We start from the raw sequence: 18,646 nt of genomic DNA on the forward strand, positions 1-18,646 counted from the left end.
TATCAGCAAAATAGCTGAGTAGCATTGATAAATGCTACTATTTTATTTCATTTTCTTAAACAGTTCATGTTTATACCGTTTTTAATTAATCCTATTATGTTCTTCTTTTCAGAAAACAAATTAGGTTTGAGGTCTCAAGTCACTTTACTGCAAAATATTTATTTGGGAGGTTTTATGTTTGCACAATAATGCTGTTGTTCTTGATTTTTCTTCTTGATTTTGATCCAAAAATAGTTATGTTTGTACAACCAGATTGTTGGTGGCTAAATATGGTATTGGTTTTGACTGAGAGTTGGTAAAAAAAAAAAAAAAATTGTTCATGTTTTCTTTTATTTTTCACATGCACAAAGTTTAACAAGAAGTAATTCCTTTTCTAGGAAAACAGCCAACCACTTGGTGCTTTGCACAAAAAGTAAAGACTCAGCCTTGAAAAGGATTTGATGGTTTTTGGTCTTGATCTTGGCCTTCGACCCTCTTAGGACTTGGTCTTGACTCGATCTCGGCTAGTGATGGTCTTGGACTTGTCTTGGACTTGACACTGGCAGTCTTGAATACAGAACTAATGTGTCACACAACAGAAGCTGTTGGGATTGGTTTTCTGATGCTCCTTTAACTGTGACAAGATTAAAGTCAAGCTTTTGACGTCAGGAAAGACAGCGATTGCATGGAAATCCTGTTTCACATGTGGCTGTGGATAAAGGTCAAGCAAAGAGAAATCATGTCATCCAACACTGCGGGCATAATCCTACTCAATAATGTTTGGGAAATACCCACTATATCCTCAAATTCTCTTTGAAATGCGCCTGTAGCCAAAAACTGTTGGTTTAAAAGATTTGGACACGTACAGGTATCACATTTTTTTGTGCCTTGTTTCCAATTTAGGTTCCAGCTGATGTCACAAATTTAGCAGTAATCTTTGGGGTGAATTGGAGCTTTTAGCTAAAACGGTCCAGACCCTGAAAACTTGCATAAGTACATATACTCCGTTGACAAATGAGACTCAGGTATCAGATTAATTAAAATCCAATAACACTTCAATGTGATTATGATATTCTATACAGTATATGATGTTCACATGGGCACTTAAATAATCCGGTTACTGCCCGTAATGATTGGCTTGTTAATGTAAATGCAGTCAGCGCCATCATATGCTCACTGTAGTCTATTTAACTCTTTAACCTTCCTATTTATTATTGCCTTAGGAATTTTTTATTAACAAACACTACACACGAATAAACACATCTTGTTTTGTGGTCTATCTGAAATTTCACAGCATCAGCTCTGTTAAAAGTGGTATTTTTTTTTGAAGGTGTGAAGAATAGCCTTGTTGTAGAATTGGGCATTTAGAGAAAATTTGGAGTGCTGGCTCTATTGGTGTTTTTAAATCCATTAGTTCATTAGTGATGGTTCTGTATTAGAAACACCACACTAATACTGGATCAGAACCACTCACTCCCACCCTCCGTCTCAGCAGATTGAGATTCTGGTTGACATGATTGTATCATACAATTGCTTCAGATGTTGTACTATCATGCTGCAAAGCTTCCATTCTACCACATCCCAAAGGTCCTCTATTGGATTCAGATTTGGTGATTGCGGTGGCCACTGAAGCACACTCAACTCACTGTCATGTTCTTGCAACCAGTTTGAGATGAATGTGTGTAACCATAAAGGGATTCACGTGGTCAGCAAGATAGGCTGTGGCATTAAAACAATGCTTTATGGGTATTAAGGGGCCTAAAAAACTTGAATTCATGCTGTTATATGAATAACAGTATGTTGAATTCTGACCCTACAATCAGCATATTGCAGTAGAAATCAAGATGACTTTTTTGTTTCAATCTGCAAATGTCTGAGCCTGTAGCCTCAGATTTCTGTTTTTCTGCTGTTGTAGCCCATTCACCAAAAGGTTGTATGTATTGTGCATTCTGAGATGCTTTTCTGCTCACCACGCTTGTAGAGTTATTTGAGTTACTGTAGCCTTTCTGTCAGCTCAGACCACTCTGAAAGACCTCTCCTCTTTCTTCTCAACGAGGCGTTTCCACCTGCTGAACTTCAGCTCATCGGATATTTTTCACATCATTCTGTGTAATCCCTATAGAAGGTTGTGTATACAAATCTTTGATATATCAAGCGCTTTAAGGTTCCCAAAGAACTCAAACTCAATATATTAAATAAATTAAATACTATATATTCGGAGGGAAAGTGTGCTTACTTGCATGAGCTAGGAACAAAATCCTGTGGAGGCTTTAATTAATTCATGTGCTCGTAAGATCCCCCCTATAGGTACACACATATACACCATTGAATACTGTCAGAACCGGAGCAGGAAGCCTGCATTTCTAGGTGACAAGTCATTTCCCTCCTACAGAGCTCATGAACAGCTGGACATCAGTGAGCATTAGAGCAGTAGAGGAGAGGGAAGGAAAGAGAAAAGTGACAGGCAGAGGGAAGGAGAGAGAGAGAGAGAGAGAGAGAGAGAGAAAGAGAGGTTAAATGATGTGAATTTGTCAAGCAAAGCTCATACATAAAGATTTAAGAGTTGTAGAGAGTGTAAGAGAGGGTAAAGGAAGTGAGTTGTTTCTTCCCACTGCTGTGGTCGTTCCACACCTCATCACACACATTAGAGACAATTAGTCTGCTCAATTAATAAGCATCAAGAAAGCCATGCACACTTCCTCAGAGTAGTGTTTAGCTTGCTTTATGTGACTGTGGCTCCATGTGTGTGTGTGTGTGTGTGAGGCAGTGCTGATGTCACTCAAAGGAATTCCCATTTAGCACACTGAGTGCTTGAGGATGTTCAGACACACCAGATCACATAGTTTGAAGATTTATTTATTTGTCAAAGTACGATTTATTCAGTTTATTCCCTTTGTGAATACAACAGAGAGCCCAAATTAGGACTGCTGCCCCGGGCCTCCTGTCTCCCAGATGAAGCCGTGCCGCAGTGAGAGAGGCCAAGCAAACAAACCATCTTGAAAATCCTGTTTTCTCACAAGGAGAGAATTAGGTCATTCCCAATTAGCATTACAAATTTTAAGGTATTACAGTTCAGGTTGAATTTTTAGGCAAGCACATCCATTTAAAAAAAAAAAGACCAAGAGCTGAACTGTGAAATGCCAGTTAGTCACACATCTCACTCATCAGTGACTATCAGTGACTAAGACAGGTCAAGCTCAGAGCACATCACAAGTTACAATTCATCAGATTATCAAACAAACACACACTTTGTATCTGGAAAATTGTCATTATGCAATAAAACAGCAAAACACATCAATTTGTCAGTTTGTTACTTTGAGACAAATCTCTACACTGGCACCAGACCTGAGATGCTAAGCAAAGAAAAATCCTGGCCAAGTACACAGATAAATGGAGAGAGGAGGAGAGACAGAAAAACTTGTTCATAGAGGAAAGCAGACAGAAAAAATGTCTCGAAAGACAGAAAAAGATTTTTAAAAAGAGAGAGAAAGATGTCTATAGAGTAGGAGAGAGAGAGAGAGAAAAAATTGGTAATAGAGCAGAGAGAGAGAAAAACCTGTTCATAGATAAAGAGAGACAGAAAAACCTTGTCAGAGAGAGAACGAGAGACGGAAAAAAAATATGTCCGTAGAGGAGGAGAGACAGAAAAACCTGTTAACAGAGAGAAAGAGTGACAGAAAAACCTGTTAATGGAGGAGGAGAGACAGAGAAATGTATGCACGTGGTCAGCAAGATAGGCTGCTCTGTTGGTTTTAAGGGGCCCAATGTGTGCTAAGAAAGCATTCCCCACAGCATTACACTACCACCACCAGCCTGAACAGTTGAATTCATGCTGATGGTATGTTGAATTCTGACCCTGCCATCAGCATATTACACTAGAAATAGAGATGACTTTTTCCAGTCTGCAAATGTCTCGTTTCAGTGAGCCTGTAGCCTCAGATTTCTGTTCTTCTGCTGTTGTAACCCAGTCGCCTCAAGGTTGTACGTATTGTGCATTCTGAGATGCTTTTCTGCTCACCACGCTTGTAGAGTTATTTGAGTTATTTGAGTTACCGTAGCCTTTCTGTCAGCTCAGACCATTCTGAAAGACCTCTCTTTCTTCTCAACGAGGCGTTTCCACCTGCTGAACTTCGGATATTTTTTGTTTTTCACATCTTTCTGTGTAATCCCTATAGAAGGTTGTGTATACAAATCTTTGATATATCAAGCGCTTTGAGGTTCCCAAAGAACTCCAACTCAATATATTAAATAAATTAAATACTATATATTCAGGGGGAAAGTGTGCTTACTTGCATGAGCTAGGAACAAAATCTTGTTAATAGAAGAGGAGAGACAGAGAAACCTGCTAATAGAGGAGAAGAGAAAGAAAAGCTTGTTAACAGAGGAGGAATGACAGAAAAACATTCATATAAAGACAGTCTGACAGAAAAACCTGTTCATAGTCAACGTGTTACCTGTTAATAGAGGAGAGACTGAAAAACCTGGTCAAAGAGACAAAAAAAAGAGAACAAAAGACAGAAAAAACATGTCCATAGAGGAGGATAGACAGAGAAACCTGGTCAGAGAGGGAAAAAAAAAGAAACATTTGGAGAGAGAGAGAGAGAGAGAGAGAGAGAGAGAAAACACGTGTTAATAGAGAGAGTGATAGAAAAAAAAAACTGTCACAGAAAAGATCTGTTCAGTGAGTAAAAGAGACAGAAAAACCTGGTCAGAGAGAGAAAGAAGGACAGAAAAACCTGTTACGAGAGGAGAAGAGACAGAATAATCTGAGCCAGAGAGAGAGAGAAAAAAAATAAAGAGAATGAGAGACAGATCAGTCAGATTTGCTCATGGATTTGCTGGAGGTTTTTATTATTATTATTATTGTTATTATTATTATTATCTTTATTTATTTATTTATTACTTTTTTAAATGGAAGCGTATATAGGGTCACGTTTGTCTTCATGTCAAAGTGTTTTGTGTTATATTGTGCATTTCTGACCCTGATCCGAATGATTTTTGGATTGTTAACTGTTTGGACTGTCTCCTAAATTTAAAAAATAAAATAAAATAAAAAATTGTACCAGTGTTAACACATCGGATGCGTTGGGCGTTACGAGAGCTTCAGTGGTTCGACATGTGGGCTGTGAGCTATAGGTTGGTAATCTGTGTTATTCCACTGCTGAATTCTTGAGTCTGATTGGTCAGAAGGTGTTGCTTAATTTTCTACAACAGCAGCTCTGACAATAGTGCAGCTGCAATTCAAATCCAGGTTTATAGCAACGTGCTCGTTTTAATACGTTAAATGTAACTCTAAACAGATAAAACTGATGATCTGTCATTCTTTAAACATTTTTTAATGTTGTCAAATTGCTGTAAGAGGAAGAAAACACTTTGGGACCCGTCACTGATTATTTTCCTATAACAGCACACCCTGTTATGCTTTATGCCTTACTTATTGCATATAACTACACACACACACACACACACACACACACGTATAAACACATTTTTAATAATAGTATCTGTCAGTTTGACATTGTGTTAATCCTAAATGATAAACACAATCGTTATTGACTGATTAATAAATAATAAATTATTTTATTGATTTAAATGCTTGTCCATAAACCGACTTAATATGGTAATGATTTAATATGTAAATGAAAGGAAAGAGAAAGAAAAGAGAGAGTGAAAAGAGAGTAAGAAAGCAATTAAGTAAAACACGGCAGACGGATCTAGGAAAAAGAGCAAGAGGAAGTCATTGTGGCTAGCTCTAACCTATGCTGCGTGTGTGTGTGTGTGTGTGTGTGTGTGTGTGTGTGTGGTGTCAGGAGCGACTTTATCAGTGAGGTGGAGAGGTGTTGGGAGGTTAATAAAGCTTGCTGACCTTTCCTCCATTAGCACACACACAGACACACACACACACACACACACTCACACCATCCCTGCACACTTGCAGTAAAGCACACACGGCCCTCTTCACTTGCTGGACATTCTTAAATGAAGCATTTGAATAATTGATCTAGCTTATTTCTCAAACACTTCTTTGTTAGTGATGGCAATAAGGCTTTCTCCTTCAGTTGCGCCTTCAGTAGTAAGACCGTTTTCCAAATCATGACTGCTTTAGTGTCTGACTGGCTTTAATCTCTACTCAATTTATTTATGAGAGAGAGAACTAGAGTGCTGCATGTGCAGTTAAATAAGATGGGTCATGCAGTTATAGGAGACTTACTGTAAAAGTACTGTTACCACCCTGAAATGATGTTTTCCTATAACAGCTCGCCCTAAAGTGTTTTATTCCTCTTATTCCACCGTGAATTGCCAATGCTTTTTAACCATTTATAGTTACGTTTCATGTTGTGGAACATTCGAAAGACATGTTAGTTCCTGTTATCACTTACATTAGAGCAGCTCTAAACAGTTGTCCCATCACTAGCCTCTAATTATTCTCTCTTGATTTAAGTAAAACATTGGAGGGAAACTGGAAAGTCCTAAAGAGTTTTCCTGTGGTGCAAAACTTACTACGTGTTTACAAAGCATAGACGCTGGAGACTCCTTTCAAAAATGTTAAATAAACGTCAACCCTGTGATTTGAATATAAATATTAAATATAAAATATAATTACCATTTTCTGACCAATCACATTCAAGAATTCAACAGCTGTATGTAGAATACTTTAACTAACTATGCATAGGTGTTTGCACATGGCTATTACATAAGCAGTATTGTTTACACACATGCCTGCATACCTTTTATACTGAAAAGATTAAAGCCTTTACACACTAGAGAGAAGTCGAACCTTCCCTTTATACCAGGTTTCCATGCCAACCTGTAAAATATTACTGATCCACACCAAGCATTAATGTACATGTGCAGACACACACATCTCTTCATAAGTTGTGTCTCAAATGACATACTTTTAAGTTTAAAGTCATAGTATTTACTATGTCCTGCTCAGGAACACACGCGACGCGGTTGCTGTGATGTGGTTCGACGTGAATCAGACTTACACTTACCACCATAAAGTTGATTATTTTCCTATAATCCATCTCAAATTGTTTCATTACTTTTATACCATAGTAATTTGCCACAGGACCCCTGGAAGACTAGTGGTTAGGCCACAAGCTCTCAGCGCTCTGGCCCCAGCCTCTGGTGCTGCGTGCAACAGTGTGTTCTCAGTGCTGGTCCCAAGTCCGGATAAAATTGGGGAGGGTTGCGTCAGGAAGGGCGTCTAGTGTAAAAAAAAAAAAAATAATAAAACCACGCTTAATGGGAGCAGCTGAAAGAATAACAGCAACATACCAGAGTAATTTGCCAGCAGTTACAATTTTCTACTTACTAAAAAACAAAATGTACTTTTTATCCATTTAGTTACATTCAATGTTGTAGGACGTTCATGAAACAAGTTAGATTCTATTATCACTTGCATTATAACAGTCATTCCCTCGCTTTCTCTCTCGAAGAAGAACATTGCAGCTTGTTATTGAGAAGCCACAAAAACGTAACATCCTCAATCCTGAAGACTTTCCTGTGGTGGAAAACTGGAAGGAACTTTACCTCTGACCGTTACAAAGCGCTGACAAGTTTACGCTAGGCAGCCGTGTTGCTCAGCTTAAGACTGTGTTGTTGTGTTTAGTTGCCTCTGAATGGAACACACAACATGCTCACTGTTTAATGGGTTAAAATCGCAAGTTACTTGGTGACTGGAAAATATGTATCTTGAGCATAAACTAGCTTATAATTGACGCTAATGATTTAGGTAGCTATTACCTTTTTTTATACACATAATGTATTGTAACATAATGTAGTAATGGTGTAAGTACGCAAAACTATAGAGAATATCAAAATTTTCATCAAATGTGTTGGTAAAACAACTAAGACAAGACTTGTATGACAAAAATTGCACTGTAATTAGACTTAGCATTAGCTTGTAACCTAAATCGCTTGGGCTCTGGTGTATTAATAAACATCAGTGTTTCTTCACAACAATTCCAAAGTACTGAATGCCACAAACTTTAACCCCTTAAAGTGCCAGCATTTCTTCAATTATTTTTTTATTATTTGGTGTCTGAAGTGAAATTAATAGGAGTGTGTGTGTGTGTGTGTGTGTGTGTGTGTGTGTGTGTGTGGGGTGTGTTAATTTGTAAATTTTGCACATCCAGTAAATGATAAAACCTCCAGATGTGCACAGTGACATTAGGGTCATTCACAGTGAGGAAAAAATGGAACTGTGTGTGTGTGTGTGTGTGTGTGTGGGTGTGTTTTCAAGAGTCTGCTTCAGATCAGAAGCTTCAGCTAAAACAGATGAGAACAGTTGTAAAACAAACATGGACTATGATCAACGACTATGAGTTCACACCTCTCTCACACGCTCTTTTCTCACTCTTTCTCTCACTCACTCTCTGACTACCTCAGTTTTTTTTGTCTTTCTCTGATTTTCTCTTGTCCAACTCACTCTCTCATTTCTCATGCATACCATCCCCAATTTTCATGCCATAATTCACATTTTCATGCTGATATTTCATACTTTTGTGCAGTATTGCCTGGTTTAAGCACAGAGCATTGTAGCATGTCTCCCCTCCTCCCCACTGTCTCTTTCTCTTCTCTTCTTCTTTTCTTTCCCTTCAGATTATAATGGCTTATGTAGCTGTGGTTTAGGGTATTATGGTGTTTGGCTGTATGTGTGTGTGGGGCTCTGGAGTTTTGTGTTGATCCCTGTAATTGTGTGTTAGGCTCTATAGTTATGTGTAGTTATGTGTCGGGCTTTATAATTGTGTGTTGGGGTGTGCTGGGCTCTGTGGTTGGGTGTTGGGCTTTATAGCTGTGTGTTGGGGTGTGCTGGGCTCTGTAGTTATGTGTTGGGCTTTATAGCTGCGTGTTGGGGTGTGCTGAGCTCTGTAGTTATGTGTTGGGCTTTATATGTGTGTTGGGGTGTGCTGGGCTCTGTAGTTATGTGTTGGGCTTTATAGCTGCGTTGGGATGTGCTGAGCTCTGTAGTTATGTGTTGGGCTTTATAGCTGTGTGTTGGGGTGTGCTGAGCTCTGTAGTTATGTGTTGGGCTTTGTAGCTGTGTGTTGGGGTGTGCTGAGCTCTGTAGTTATGTGTTGGGCTTTATAGCTGTGTGTTGGGGTGTGCTGAGCTTTGTAGTTATGTGTTGGGCTTTATAGCTGTGTGTTGGGGTGTGCTGAGCTTTGTAGTTATGTGTTGGGCTTTATAGCTGTGTGTTGGGGTGTGCTGAGCTTTGTAGTTATGTGTTGGGCTTTATAGCTGTGTGTTGGGGTGTGCTGAGCTCTGTAGTTATGTGTTGGGCTTTGTAGCTGTGTGTTGGGGTGTGCTGAGCTCTGTAGTTATGTGTTGGGCTTTGTAGCTGTGTGTTGGGGTGTGCTGAGCTCTGTAGTTATGTGTTGGGCTTTGTAGCTGTGTGTTGGGGTGTGCTGAGCTCTGTAGTTATGTGTTGGGCTTTGTAGCTGTGTGTTGGGGTGTGCTGAGCTCTGTAGTTATGTGTTGGGCTTTGTAGCTGCGTGTTGGGGTGTGCTGAGCTCTGTAGTTATGTGTTGGGCTTTGTAGCTGCGTGTTGGGGTGTGCTGAGCTCTGTAGTTATGTGTTGGGCTTTGTAGCTGTGTGTTGGGGTGTGCTGAGCTCTGTAGTTATGTGTTGGGCTTTGTAGCTGTGTGTTGAGGTGTGCTCGGCTCTGTAGTTATGTGTTGGGCTTTATAGCTGTGTGTTGAGGTGTGCTGGGCTCTGTAGTTATGTGTTGGGCTTTGTAGCTGTGTGTTGAGGTGTGCTCGGCTCTGTAGTTATGTGTTGGGCTTTATAGCTGTGTGTTGAGGTGTGCTCGGCTCTGTAGTTATGTGTTGGGCTTTATAGCTGTGTGTTGGGGTGTGCTGGGCTCTGTAGTTATGTGTTGGGCTTTGTAGCTGCGTGTTGGGGTGTGCTGAGCTCTGTAGTTATGTGTTGGGCTTTGTAGCTGCGTGTTGGGGTGTGCTGAGCTCTGTAGTTATGTGTTGGGCTTTATAGCTGTGTGTTGAGGTGTGCTCGGCTCTGTAGTTATGTGTTGGGCTTTATAGCTGTGTGTTGGGGTGTGCTGAGCTCTGTAGTTATGTGTTGGGCTTTATAGCTGTGTGTTGGGGTGTGCTGGGCTCTGTAGTTATGTGTTGGGCTTTATAGCTGCGTTGGGATGTGCTGAGCTCTGTAGTTATGTGTTGGGCTTTGTGTGTTGGGGTGTGCTGAGCTCTGTAGTTATGTGTTGGGCTTTGTAGCTGTGTGTTGGGGTGTGCTGAGCTCTGTAGTTATGTGTTGGGCTTTATAGCTGTGTGTTGAGGTGTGCTGAGCTTTGTAGTTATGTGTTGGGCTTTATAGCTGTGTGTTGGGGTGTGCTGAGCTTTGTAGTTATGTGTTGGGCTTTATAGCTGTGTGTTGGGGTGTGCTGAGCTTTGTAGTTATGTGTTGGGCTTTATAGCTGTGTGTTGGGGTGTGCTGAGCTCTGTAGTTATGTGTTGGGCTTTGTAGCTGTGTGTTGGGGTGTGCTGAGCTCTGTAGTTATGTGTTGGGCTTTGTAGCTGTGTGTTGGGGTGTGCTGAGCTCTGTAGTTATGTGTTGGGCTTTGTAGCTGCGTGTTGGGGTGTGCTGAGCTCTGTAGTTATGTGTTGGGCTTTATAGCTGTGTGTTGAGGTGTGCTCGGCTCTGTAGTTATGTGTTGGGCTTTATAGCTGTGTGTTGGGGTGTGCTGAGCTCTGTAGTTATGTGGTGGGCTTTATAGCTGTGTGTTGAGGTGTGCTCGGCTCTGTAGTTATGTGTTGGGCTTTATAGCTGTGTGTTGGGGTGTGCTGAGCTCTGTAGTTATGTGGTGGGCTTTATAGCTGTGTGTTGAGGTGTGCTCGGCTCTGTAGTTATGTGTTGGGCTTTATAGCTGTGTGTTGGGGTGTGCTGAGCTCTGTAGTTATGTGGTGGGCTTTATAGCTGTGTGTTGAGGTGTGCTCGGCTCTGTAGTTATGTGTTGGGCTTTATAGCTGTGTGTTGGGGTGTGCTGGGCTCTGTAGTTGAGCTGAGCTATGCTGAGCTGTTTTAAGCACGCATGCTGCTATGTAATTATTGTGCATCAGAGTTTTGCTCATGCAATGTGCGGGTTACACTCATAATCACACAAACACACACCCACACACCACATTGCTCCTCCCCATTCCTTGTATAATGGATTGTTTACTAGCACAATAAAGAAAAGCTCACTAATACTCATTTTTGCATAACGAAACAATGTGTTTATCAGCATATGTTGTTCCTAATGACTCAGGCAGCGTCAACATATGCACAATAGCTTATTGTAGAGTAGGCTGGCTAATTCGTACTGTTAGAGCCTTGGAGGACTAAGCTGCTTTTGACCCGATAAGCTCATTAAAATTCCCCATTAGTTACTAACTCGCTAGTGCTGTAACAAGACCTCACACACATTTATACAAATGGAATGGGGGGTGGGGTGGGATTTTGGACAGAGAAGATGGGGAAAGCAGAAGGAGGAAGATGGCAGACGTAGAAAGAGATGAATGAGAATGAAAAGACAAAGAGAGATAAAGAAAGCAGTGAGTGTGTGTGCAGGAAAGAAATGGAGGGAGGCAGTGGGAGAGAGAGAGAGAAAAGAGGGAGAGATGGTAAATTAGCTCTGTCCGATTCTGAGAGCTTTTCTTGTGAAGGCTAAACTGAGGGCAACGGGGAGTGGGGCCTGATATGTCAGAATCCCAGAGGCAACCAATCCCTCATCCTACACACACACACACACACACACACACATACACACACACACACACACACATACACACGGCACCCAATTGTAGTCAGGCTGACACAAGGTTCGCTTCCTCAGCCAGACTGTATCTCTGACGTCTGTGAAAATTTATAACAGTGTCAGTAAAAAAGCTCCCTATTCTCTTTTTTTCTTAGCTGTTTCATCCTCTCTGTTTCCTCGCTGCTAAATAAGTACAACTCCCACTGCACTGCCAACAAATTAGAACTATTAGTGCACCTACAATTACACTGCTGTAGCCAGAGTTGCTGTCCAAAAGTCACATCAGTATTTACACAGGGAAAGTTATGTGTATTCAGAGTCGGGTTACACACATGCTGTCAATTTTCTGGTGCACCGTCTGATTATTAACATCACCAGGTTGCCAGGTTTCTCTTGAGTAGAAGCCTTCAAGACAGTGATTTTCAATAGCATGTAGACCACAAGCACTTGCCTTTAAGCCTGAACAAATCTGGGGATATAAAATGTGGACTGAAGAAGCAGATCAAATTGTTTTCTTTACTGTCAAATCTAGTATGTAATGTAACATTGTGACAGAAGTGGCCAATGAGAAGATGAGAAGCCTTGAAATAAACATCTAATATGAGTTTAGTATATTGCCAGTAGGTTCGCTGCTTGAATAATACTAGCCATGTTATTCCTGTGTTAGCCCTGGGGCAGTGGTGGCTTAACAGTTAAGGCTCTGGGTTACTGATCAGAAGGTCAGGGGTTGAAGCCCCAGCACTGCCAAGTTGCCACTGTTGGGCTCTTGAGCAAGGCCCTTAACGTTCTCTGCTCCAGGGGTTCCTTATCATGGCTGACCCTGTGCTCTGACCCCAACCTCCTAACAAGCTGGGGTATGTGAAGAAAAGAAATTCACTGTGTAGTAAAATATATGTGACAAATAAAGGCTTCTTCTTATTCAGCACTTTATAAAATAGCACTTGATCCAGCACATCTTGTTATTTTGCATTTTATTTTTATGCCTCTGCCACTGAGTAGGGGAGGCATCATGTTTGCGGGTTGTCCATCCATCTGTACATCTGTCTGTCCTTCCAAGATTCTTGTGCAATGTCTCAAGAATGACTGGCTGAATGTTTGTACTATTTGTATGACGATTCATATGAAGATGTTACTTACACCTTCATGGTGAGGAACTCAAGACCAATTTTCATCGCTATCTATGATTTTTATCCATCCATTCATCAGTATTAATACCTAACAGCACAGTTAATCACATAGTATACGTTATTTAGAACCTAGAAGTAAGTAGTGATGCCAGTGCAGAAGTATAAACCAGGAGTCACACACTGCTAACTACGTGTAAGTTCCAACACACTGCTTATAACCAACAAAAACCCAACACAGTGCTTATAAAACTGTATAATCCAACTCACTGTTAAATTACTGCTACATCTAGCAATTGGGTAAGTTTGTTTTTTCAAAAGTTGTAAATATTGAGCACTGACAGTTTACTGTATTAAAATAGAAATGAAGTGCAGAACTCCTGTACTTGTTTGACAGCAGTGGTTTTATTGAAGCAGAAGAGAGACCCTGCTGGGAGTTCTTCATTCAAAATGGTTTAATTAGTAAAACTCAAGAGTGAGATTTATGAACATCACTGCCTTCTTCTCAGGGATGCCTTAAGCTCGTGACAAAAAAAATCTATTACCCTGAGATGGAGACAGTATTTCAGTTCAGATAAGTTATTAAAATCTGATGTAGATATAAAGGAAGGAAGGATGGATGGACTAAATGTGAAGGTGAGATGGCATAAAGCTCTTTGCTCTTTTGTATAAACCACTGTGAAATAGATTTCAAGATGTGAAGAATGTTGTTTAAACTGTTAGTTATGGATCTGGGAAATGCTGTATTTAGGTTGACTTAGTTTCATTTTTAAAAGCATTGGGGGAAAAAATCCAACAAAAGACAGCAATTTCCCTATATCCATTACTACAGGTAGAAAAATTTTGAATTTTAACCCTATTGCATGATTGCTTTACTGTACCACAGTTAAGTGTCTCCTGTACCAGGTGATGGCATACATTGCCAGCTACAGCTTAATTCCCCTTCGGAACCACGTCTAGCTACCTGGGCCGATGATCTTGTCATGGTCCAGAAACTCTGTTTGTTTTGAAACTTAAATAACACAAGTTTTAACTTTCTAGTCTAGTGGGTAACACTTGGTCATTTTCAAGTAAACGAATACGAATGTTATTGCAGTTAATTGCTATGATAGCTCAGTACTGCTGAATGCTTGATTCTGATTGGTCAGAAGGTGCTGATTAATTTTCTAAAACAGCAGCTTGGACAGTATTTCTGGCTGCAAGGTTTATATTGAATTTTGTATTGAATTTTATTAATCGTTGATGTGGTGATGTTTTCTGTAAGATTTATTTAGCAAGTATGGAAGGAGTCTCCAGTGTCAGACACACACACACCATACATGTGGGCTTGGTTGTGGTTAGGTGCATCACTTGAGTTCCTCTTTGTCTCTTAGACGTTAGCAGTATGAGTTTCTCGGCTGTTCTCTACAGGTATTAACGATAACAGTTCGTTTTCCAGCCACTTTGGATAAGACAGGAGATTTTGCTAAAATAGCATTCTGCAGTAGCCTTAAATTATTCACAATGATTAGTCTCTCTCGTCTCTCTCACTCTCTATCTCTCTTCGGGTGTGGGTGATTGATGAGATTGATGTGATATTTATTTGGATCGTGTTTCTCATCCATCGGGCCCATGGTGTCATCAATCATGCCCGTCTGGCTCTGAGCTGCCATGCTATTTACGAGCTGCTTTTCACTGCGGAGCAGCTTCCAATTTACACGCCACCGCAAATCAAACACCAGCCCTAGCTGCTCTGCAGCCCCAGAGACTAGCACGCTAGCGTTCTAGCACACTAGCACACTCCCTTGCTAACTCATAAGCACACTGCTGCCAGTCACAGTATAACTGGCAGCAGAAGGTTAAGCATATTAGCACTCTGCTCACAGCTGTAGTATATACACTCACCATGCACTTTATTAGGAACACATATACACCTGCACATTCATGCCGCTATCTAATCAGCCAATCATGTGGCAGCAGTGCAGTGCAGAGAATCATGCAGATACAGGTCAAAAGCTTCAGTTAATACTCACATCAAACATCAGAATGAAGAAAAAGGGTGATCTCTGTGCCCTGCGATGAGTTGGCCCCCTTGTCCTTGCCTTGTACCCTGAGTTCCCTGGGATAGGCTCCAGGCTCCCCTGCAGCCCTGTGTAGGATAAGCAGTATGGAAAATGGTTATGGATATGATCTCTGTGACTACAGCTCTCTGCTCACAGCTGTGTAATGTATAGAAGCACTAACCCTAGCACACTAGCTCCCTGCTCACAGCTTTAGTATAAACATTAGCCCCAGCACACTATGGTGTTACTGGTGTCTGTAAATTCACTGTGTTTCATTGAAGGGAGATTGATGCTCTGAGCAGCAGTGGACTGAAGCTCCACTGATCTGAATCTGACTACAGCCTGAAGGCAACATGGAGCTGAGGTGTCTAGCATGTGATTCTGAAGTTCAAGTAATAAACTATGTGCTGATCCTTGAGGCGGAGATGAAAAAAAAATTTTGAATGAAGCTGTGAGTTGAGATTTCTTTGGCCAGAGTATGTAGCAATATTTAGCTACATTTAAATACAGAAAAAAAAAAAAAATAGCAAATTTATTCCTGTTTGTTCCTGTTTTGTTCGAGTGAATATGTGAAGGATGTTGAAATTGAAATGAGCTCTTAAAAAGTGAAATGTTTCTGTTTGGAAGACAATGGGCCTCATTTATCAATCTGGAGGGAACCAAATTATTCATAAATCGTTCAAAGGAGCATTTACACAACAAATGTGGTAATCACGAAAATATAATTAGATCAGAAAAAAACACTATAAGAGCTTTTGAGATTGTGTAAATTAATGTACAAGGAGCAGCGATTTATCATTTTGGTTTGTTATGAACAGAAATGGTATTTTTCTGTTCCTGCTCCAGCGTTCCATGCCCTCTCCAGTACGAACGAAACTAAAGAACGGATAATAACATTCTTTACATATGGTCAAGTCATTTGGCTGTCATCCGCCCTCTTAGCACTAACATTAGTTGATGGTTCATCTTTGCAGGCTTCCGTCAGAGCATCCTTCAACTTTGCACTGTGATTTGTCTGTCGTTGCCCCAACTTACTGCAGTTTTTATATGTATTACACTGTCAAGTTTAAATCGCTTATTTATTTCACTTCACTCCCTGCAAAGATAGGCATATCATACAAATAAGTGTTTTTACCGCAATGTTGAAGCATTGCTACGTCATCAAGACGCATTTGGAAATATCTCATTTTAACTGAACTAGCCCATTCTGAATGTTTCTAAATCTAGAATGTATCTAATTTCCAAAAAAAAAAAAAAAAAAGTTTCTCACATTGGTCATTCTTTGGAGTAGATGGGAGAAACCACACGTCTTTGCTACGTCATATATGAGGGCTCATCTTATTGGTTACACTTTGAAAAGGTAAGTGTAAAATGGGCGGAAGTGACGTTTGGGTGCAGCACAAAGTTCATTTTAATGACTTGAAAGAAAGCAATCCAAAACAAATCAAGACAAATTAGACTAGCTCAGGACAAAAGAAACGCTATCCTATGAAACGAGTAAAAGTTAGTGTGTATTGTCATTTTGTCGTTTTCAGCTCTCTGGGAGTTTAGCCTTTTATGGAGTTTTGTGGTCGTCACTATTTGTGAATCAGCCGTGCCGTGAATGCTCTTGGTAGTTTACGGCTGATATTGACATACATACATGAGTACTGTACAGAAAATATGTGTAAATCTGGCAGGATTTTGTTGTTTGGTTTAGCCTACAAAGACATTTACCCACCTTTTTACGAAAAGATTGATAAATGAGGCATAGTGTTGAATATGAAACAAGCCACTTTTAGCTTGAGATATTTTTTGTCGCTTAAATGATGTCATTAGGGATAGTTTTGCATGTCTCTGTAGACATAAGTTCAGATATAAAAGCCATTGTGAGCACTCCTTTCTCTTTTTCTTGTAGGAACGAACAGAAAATGTGGTAAAAAATTAAGCCTCACACACAGAAAACTGAGCAAAGAGACGACTAGCAATCCTCCTAACATCTGTCCCAGCATGCACCTCTCCCGCACCACTAAACATTATAAATTATATCTGAGAAAGAACCACAGACAATCTGCTTCTCTCTCGCTCCCCTCCTAAAAGTGATGGATCGCCTCCATCCCACGGAACGCTGATTGGAATTAACGAGGATTGTGGGAGGAGTCCAGAGCTGTGTCATTAGGGCAGAGAAAAAGCTAAACGGACAGTTATGGAACGGCCTATTACCAAGCGCACGCAGCCGGCTCTCAATTACACACGCTAGCCCTAGTCTCGGCCCTGATGGAAATGGAGGTGTACAGAATTTCTAATTTCCCCCACAAACACACTGGTGGAAGTCATCTGTTCTCTTCAGTGTACAGAAGCATAGATTTCTCTCTCCTCCTCTGTTTCTCTGTCTGCGATTCCCCTGCAGCTACAGCTTCTGCTTCAGCAGACACACAAAGGGGCAGGCGAGAGGAGCTGAATGCTAACAGGGTTGGATTAACGGACTGGTGTGTGTGTGTGTGTGTGTGTGTGTGTGTGTGTGTGTGTGTGTGTGTGTGTGTGTGTGTGTGCGTTTGTGCGTGTGCTTGTATGAATGTGTGTGCATGTATATGAACCATTATGAACATGATGGATCACCTGTGTTTACAAGGGCACTATTGCCTTTCTATTATTCTACTCAAGTCAACCCTAGAATTGCAATTTAATCACTCAAGCTGAATTCAGATTGACATCCCACTTCATTTTTAATAAATATGATTGACATTGGAAGTATGTTACATTAAATAATACGAATAAAAATTCAGTGCTGTAAAAGAAAGTATTTGAAAATGCGATACAGAACAAATATCGGTCCCTGCTCCTGACATGTTTGAATATTTGAAAAATAGAAAATATATGACAAAATCAATTATATTTGCTTATACTATTACCATATACTGGTTTATACTGGTATTGCTATTACCAGTCTAGTACAGAATCTCTCGTGTATCACAATGTACAGAGTTACAAATCTAGACATTAAATCATGTAGGAGTCTTAGGCCGAGCCTTGGAAAACGGAGAAATATTCCATTTCATTTATGACATTCCACTTCTAAGGTATCTCATATAAAACAAATTACAGGTTTTCCTTTAATACAGCCAAAAGGCAATATTTTATATTTGCACCTCAGACTTTTGCCATGGTTGAAATTGAATTTCAGTGGCTGGAAACAAACAAAAAAAAAAACAAAAAAAACACTACTATCTTTTTTCTGAGAAATGTGCAAAGCTAGGCTTGATGTGGTCTGCAAACTTCAGGGTACTCAAAGATTCGACTTTGATGCGCACAGTCAGTATACGTCTGCAGTTTAAGTTTTCTCTTTTTACTGTGGTTCTTTTAATGGAATCAAAAAAACAAACAAACAAAAAAATGAAGTTCAGAAGGAGGGAGGTTTGTGCGTAATGAGCAGAAGAGGAGATGCACACATATAAATCTCCTTGTTCTTGTGAGAACTTTTTAAGTGCAAGCCAGCAGCTTTTTCTGCACCCTAACATTAAGACATTCAGCAGGCAAAGTCGCCTTGTAAGAATTTGCTGTCTCTTACTACATGTGGTATATACATATACTTGAAACATGTGATTGCATGAAGTTTTTATATCATTATAATTTCATTAATTTGTATTATTTTATCAGTATTATCACAATACTGTGTTATAATTACATACACAAGTAAGGTATGTACTATGCTTTTATAGGAAAATAATCAATGACGTCTTGGTGTGATGTCAGAGTAATCTATT

General features: G+C 40.1%; 1 protein-coding gene and 2 long non-coding RNA genes across 5 annotated transcripts in view; 1 reads left to right on the forward strand and 2 right to left on the reverse strand.

The window, feature by feature from the left end:
- LOC128319137 (uncharacterized) overlaps positions 1–2,318 on the reverse strand; it is a 3,145-nt gene extending 827 nt beyond the window's left edge. The window contains exons 1-3 of the long non-coding RNA XR_008302528.1: positions 2,216–2,318; positions 1,950–2,095; positions 1–688 (exon numbers count right to left, since the gene is read on the reverse strand). The exon at positions 1–688 is cut by the window's left edge and continues 827 nt beyond it. This is a non-coding gene — a long non-coding RNA (uncharacterized LOC128319137). The remainder of the gene's footprint in view (positions 689–1,949; positions 2,096–2,215) is intronic.
- Positions 1–18,646, forward strand: part of pacrg (PARK2 co-regulated) — a 140,219-nt gene that overhangs the window by 95,578 nt on the left and 25,995 nt on the right. The gene's annotated exons all lie outside the window — the stretch shown is intronic.
- LOC128319136 (uncharacterized) overlaps positions 2,815–18,646 on the reverse strand; it is a 94,220-nt gene continuing 78,388 nt past the window's right edge. For 2 of the 3 annotated variants that reach the window (XR_008302526.1, XR_008302525.1), the window contains 2 exons: positions 14,874–14,989; positions 4,160–7,189 (listed from right to left, as the gene is read on the reverse strand). This is a non-coding gene — a long non-coding RNA (uncharacterized LOC128319136). The other variant, XR_008302527.1, reaches the window with a different exon arrangement.

This window comes from Pangasianodon hypophthalmus, chromosome 10 (genome assembly GCF_027358585.1).
Source record: "Pangasianodon hypophthalmus isolate fPanHyp1 chromosome 10, fPanHyp1.pri, whole genome shotgun sequence".
NCBI classification, from domain to species: Eukaryota; Metazoa; Chordata; class Actinopteri; order Siluriformes; family Pangasiidae; genus Pangasianodon; species Pangasianodon hypophthalmus.